We start from the raw sequence: 6659 nt of genomic DNA on the forward strand, positions 1-6659 counted from the left end.
AACAGAAGTAAAGGGGCTACAAGGGGCGATACCAACAGAAGTAAAGGGGCTACAAGGGGCTACACCAACAGAAGTAAAGGGGCAATACCAACAGAAGTAAAGGGGCTACAAGGGGCGACACCAACAGAAGTAAAGGGGCTACAAGGGGCGACAGAACAGAAGTAAAGGGGCTACAAGGGGCGACACCAACATAAGTAAAGGGGCTACAAGGGGCGACACCAACAGAAGTAAAGGGGCAACACCAACATAAGTAAAGGGGCTACAAGGGGCGACAGAACAGAAGTAAAGGGACTACAAGGGGCGACACCAACAGAAGTGAAGGGGCTACAAGGGGCGACACCAACTGAAGTAAAGGGGCTACAAGGGGCGACACCAACAGAAGTAAAGGGGTTACATCAACAGAAGTAAAGGGGCTACAAGGGGCGACACCAACAGAAGTAAAGGGGCTACAAGGGGCGACACCAACAGAAGTAAAGGGGCTACAAGGGGCGACACCAACAGAAGTAAAGGGGTTACAAGGGGCGACACCAACAGAAGTGAAGTGGCTACAAGGGGCTACACCAACAGAAGTAAAGGGGCTACAAGGGGCTACACCAACAGAAGTGAAGGGGCAACAAGAGGCGACACCAACAGAAGTAAAGGGGTTACAAGGGGCGACACCAACAGAAGTAAAGGGGCTACAAGGGGCTACACCAACAGAAGTGAAGGGGCTACAAGGGGCGACACCAACAGAAGTAAAGGGGCAACAAGGGGCGACACCAACAGAAGTAAAGGGGCTACAAGGGGCGACACCAACAGAAGTAAAGGGACTACAAGGGGCGACACCAACAGAAGTAAAGGGGCTACAAGGGGCGACACCAACAGAAGTAAAGGGGCTACAAGGGGCGACACCAACAGAAGGGGCTACAAGGGGTGACACCAATAGAAGGGGCTACAAGGGACGACACCAACAGAAGTAAAGAGGCTACAAGGGGCGATACCAACAGAAGTAAAGGGGCTACAAGGGGCGACACCAACAGAAGTAAAGGGACTACAAGGGGCGACACCAACAGAAGTAAAGGGGCTACAAGGGGCGACACCAACTGAAGTAAAGGGGCTACAAGGGTCGACAGAACAGAAGTAAAGGGGTTACAAGGGGCGACACCAACAGAAGTAAAGGGGCTACAAGGGGCGACACCAACTGAAGTAAAGGGGCTACAAGGGTCGACAGAACAGAAGTAAAGGGGTTACAAGGGGCGACACCAACAGAAGTAAAGGGGCTACAAGGGGCGACACCAACTGAAGTAAAGGGGCTACAAGGGTCGACAGAACAGAAGTAAAGGGGTTACAAGGGGCGACACCAACAGAAGTAAAGGGGCTACAAGGGGCGACACCAACAGAAGTAAAGGGGCTACAAGGGGCGACACCAACAGAAGTAAAGGGGCTACAAGGGGCGACACCAACAGAAGTAAAGGGGTTACAAGGGGCGACACCAACAGAAGTAAAGGGGCTACAAGGGGCGTCACCAACAGAAGTGAAGGGGCTACAAGGGGCGTCACCAACAGAAGTAAAGGGGCTACAAGGGGCGACACCAACAGAAGTAAAGGGGCTACAAGGGGCGACACCAACATAAGTAAGGGGCTACAAGGGGCGACACCAACAGAAGTAAAGGGGCTACAAGGGGCTACACCAACAGAAGTAAAGGGGCTACAAGGGGCAACAGAACAGAAGTAAAGGGGTTACAAGGGGCGACAGAACAGAAGTAAAGGGGCTACAAGGGGCGACACCAACAGAAGTAAAGGGACTACAAGGGGCAACACCAACAGAAGTAAAGGGGTTACAAGGGGCGACAGAACAAAAGTAAAGGGGCTACAAGGGGCGACACCAACAGAAGTAAGGGGCTAAAAGGGGCAACACCAACAGAAGTGAAGGGGCGACACCAACAGAAGGGGCTACAAGGGGCGACACCAACAGAAGTAAAGGGGCTACAAGGGGTGACACCAACAGAAGGGGCTACAAGGGGCGACACCAACAGAAGTAAAGGGGCTACAAGGGGCGACACCAACAGAAGTAAAGGGGCTACAAGGGGCGACACCAACAGAAGTAAAGGGGTTACAAGGGGCGATACCAACAGAAGTAAAGGGGCTACAAGGGGCTACACCAACAGAAGTAAAGGGGCTACAAGGGGTGACACCAACAGAAGTAAAGGGGCTACAAGGGGCGACACCAACAGAAGTAAAGGGGTTACAAGGGGCGACACCAACAGAAGTAAAGGGACTACAAGGGGCGACACCAACAGAAGTAAAGGGGTTACAAGGGGCGACACCAACAGAAGTAAAGGGGCTGCAAGGGGCGACAGAACAGAAGTAAAGGGGCTACAAGGGGCGACACCAACAGAAGTGAAGGGGTTACAAGGGGCGACACCAACAGAAGTAAAGGGGTTACAAGGGGCGACACCAACAGAAGTAAAGGGGCTACAAAGGGCGTCACCAACAGAAGTAAAGGGGCTACAAGGGGCGACACCAACAGAAGGGGCTGCAAGGGGCGACAGAACAGAAGTAAAGGGGCTACAAGGGGCGACACCAACAGAAGTAAAGGGGCTACAAGGGGCGACACCAACAGAGGTGAAGGGGCTACAAAGGGCGTCACCAACAGAAGTAAAGGGGCTACAAGGGGCGACACCAACAGAGGTGAAGGGGCTACAAAGGGCGTCACCAACAGAAGTAAAGGGGTTACAAGGGGCGACAGAACAGAAGTAAAGGGGCTACAAGGGGTGACACCAACAGAAGTAAAGAGGCTACAAGGGGCGACACCAACAGAAGTAAAGGGGCTACAAGGGGTGATACCAACAGAGGTGAAGGGGCTACAAGGGGCGACACCAACAGAAGTAAAGGGGCTACAATGGGCGACACCAACAGAAGTAAAGGGGTTACAAGGGGCGACACCAACAGAAGTAAAGAGGCTACAAGGGGCGACACCAACAGAAGGGGCTACAAGGGGCGACACCAACAGAAGTAAAGAGGCTACAAGGGGCAGCAGCAACAGAAGTAAAGGGGCAACAACGGGCGACAGAACAGAAGTAAAGGGACTACAAGGGGCGACACCAACAGAAGTAAAGGGACTACAAGGGGCTACACCAACAGAAGTAAAGGGGCTACAAGGGGCGATACCAACAGAAGTAAAGGGACTACAAGGGGCGACACCAACAGAAGTAAAGAGGCTACAAGGGGCGACACCAACAGAAGGGGCTACAAGGGGCAACACCAACAGAAGTAAAGGGGCTACAAGGGGCGACACCAACAGAAGTAAAGGGGCTACAAAGGGCGTCACCAACAGAAGTAAAGGGACTACAAGGGGCTACACCAACAGAAGTAAAGGGACTACAAGGGGCGACACCAACAGAAGTAAAGAGGCTACAAGGGGCGACACCAACAGAAGGGGCTACAAGGGGCAACACCAACAGAAGTAAAGGGGCTACAAGGGGCGACACCAACAGAAGTAAAGGGGCTACAAGGGGTGACACCAACAGAAGGGGCTACAAGGGGCGACACCAACAGAAGTAAAGGGGCTACAAGGGGCGACACCAACAGAAGTAAAGGGGCTACAAGGGGCGACACCAACAGAAGTAAAGGGGTTACAAGGGGCGATACCAACAGAAGTAAAGGGGCTACAAGGGGCTACACCAACAGAAGTAAAGGGGCTACAAGGGGTGACACCAACAGAAGTAAAGGGGCTACAAGGGGCGACACCAACAGAAGTAAAGGGGTTACAAGGGGCGACACCAACAGAAGTAAAGGGACTACAAGGGGCGACACCAACAGAAGTAAAGGGGTTACAAGGGGCGACACCAACAGAAGTAAAGGGGCTGCAAGGGGCGACAGAACAGAAGTAAAGGGGCTACAAGGGGCGACACCAACAGAAGTGAAGGGGTTACAAGGGGCGACACCAACAGAAGTAAAGGGGTTACAAGGGGCGACACCAACAGAAGTAAAGGGGCTACAAAGGGCGTCACCAACAGAAGTAAAGGGGCTACAAGGGGCGACACCAACAGAAGGGGCTGCAAGGGGCGACACCAACAGAAGTAAAGGGGCTACAAGGGGCGACACCAACAGAAGTAAAGGGGCTACAAGGGGCGACACCAACAGAGGTGAAGGGGCTACAAAGGGCGTCACCAACAGAAGTAAAGGGGCTACAAGGGGCGACACCAACAGAGGTGAAGGGGCTACAAAGGGCGTCACCAACAGAAGTAAAGGGGTTACAAGGGGCGACAGAACAGAAGTAAAGGGGCTACAAGGGGTGACACCAACAGAAGTAAAGAGGCTACAAGGGGCGACACCAACAGAAGTAAAGGGGCTACAAGGGGTGATACCAACAGAGGTGAAGGGGCTACAAGGGGCGACACCAACAGAAGTAAAGGGGCTACAATGGGCGACACCAACAGAAGTAAAGGGGTTACAAGGGGCGACACCAACAGAAGTAAAGAGGCTACAAGGGGCGACACCAACAGAAGGGGCTACAAGGGGCGACACCAACAGAAGTAAAGAGGCTACAAGGGGCGGCAGCAACAGAAGTAAAGGGGCAACAACGGGCGACAGAACAGAAGTAAAGGGACTACAAGGGGCGACACCAACAGAAGTAAAGGGACTACAAGGGGCTACACCAACAGAAGTAAAGGGGCTACAAGGGGCGATACCAACAGAAGTAAAGGGACTACAAGGGGCGACACCAACAGAAGTAAAGAGGCTACAAGGGGCGACACCAACAGAAGGGGCTACAAGGGGCAACACCAACAGAAGTAAAGGGGCTACAAGGGGCGACACCAACAGAAGTAAAGGGGCTACAAAGGGCGTCACCAACAGAAGTAAAGGGACTACAAGGGGCTACACCAACAGAAGTAAAGGGACTACAAGGGGCGACACCAACAGAAGTAAAGAGGCTACAAGGGGCGACACCAACAGAAGGGGCTACAAGGGGCAACACCAACAGAAGTAAAGGGGCTACAAGGGGCGACACCAACAGAAGTAAAGGGGCTACAAGGGGCGACACCAACAGAAGTAAAGGGACTACAAGGGGCGACACCAACAGAAGTAAAGGGGCTACAAGGGGCGACACCAACAGAAGTAAAGGGGCTACAAGGGGCGACACCAACAGAAGTAAAGGGGCGACACCAACAGAAGTAAAGGGGCTACACCAACAGAAGTAAAGGGGCTACAAGGGGCGATACCAACAGAAGTAAAGGGGCTACAAGGGGCGTCACCAACAGAGGTGAAGGGGCTACAAGGGGCGACAGAACAGAAGTAAAGGGACTACAAGGGGCGATACCAACAGAAGTAAAGGGGTTACAAGGGGCGACAGAACAGAAGTAAAGGGGCTACAAGGGGTGACACCAACAGAAGTAAAGAGGCTACAAGGGGCGGCAGCAACAGAAGTAAAGGTGAAGGAAGGAAAGAAAAGGAAAACTGCAGATCTACTGCAATGTGAGTAGTAGAATAATTGGGTGGTGGAGTTGTGACATACTCGCCTATTAACTAGCCCACTGGACATGAAAAGGTACATGTATGGTCATCAGCCCAAGCCTAACTACTTGGTTTTCTCCCACAATAAGACCCCTCATGCCCTACCATCTGGGTCAACAAGAGTGATTAATAATTAAAAGTTGATATGTCTGTTTCACAATTATTGTAAAATTGATAGAATTTATGGTTTTCAACATCAATCAATTGTAAATGATAAATAAAATGTAATAAAAAATTTCAGATTTTTATTATATAGATTTGATCTGTATCATAAGTACAGGAAGATTAACTCCCTGAGAAAACATTTATAATATCAATCAACAGTGGAACATGGATGTAAACGTTGTATAAATAATTGCCTAGCTGGTGAACACATTCAACCAAGTCTCTAATTGTACAAATATTTAAATAAAAACACAAGTAGTATACATATACACTGCAGACTCAGAAATCATAAACAATGCAGAGTATACCTGTAATTCCTAGTAATGCGTCTTAGGTGGTGATAATGGTTGGGCAACATTCAAGTATTTTTACCCAAAAACTTGATGAAAATATAAATGAAATTTTAAGAATGTACTATTTGATTTGTAAATTCCTATCCACTTTCTTTCAAAACCCCGAAATCTAAAACTCTCTCATAACATTCATGACCCAGAATTTTCCCTGCTTTGATCAAACTTATCAAATCTATACAAGGGGAACAACCCTGTACATGGTCAGGCAAATGAAATGAGACTGTGGCACTCTGCCATCAAAAAGTGTCCTCACAAAGTATGAAATATTATAGATACACAAATACAGTGTACAGTGCAGTGTTCCCAGATAAAGTCACATACAAGGTCTGGACTGAAAAGGATTGATGATTTGCCTTTGACAAAGGCAACTTGAGTTGAAAAGCATGAAGTATCTTCCTGACAAAGTTGTTCTTACTGATGAGTTACCAAGTTCCCCTCATATTACAATCTGAATACACAACTAGAAATGTAAGTTTGATAAATACCTCTTAATCCCACATATTTTTATGTCTATTTTAGGAGAGAGATCCCCATATCTCAGGGAGGTTATCATGGCTATTTTAGGAGAGAGATCCCCATATCTCGGGGAGGTTATCATTGATATTTTAGGAGAGAGATCCCCATATCTCAGGGAGATTCCCTTGTC

The sequence above is a fragment of the Pecten maximus genome, chromosome 15, assembly GCF_902652985.1.
Source record: "Pecten maximus chromosome 15, xPecMax1.1, whole genome shotgun sequence".
NCBI lineage: Eukaryota > Metazoa > Mollusca > Bivalvia > Pectinida > Pectinidae > Pecten > Pecten maximus.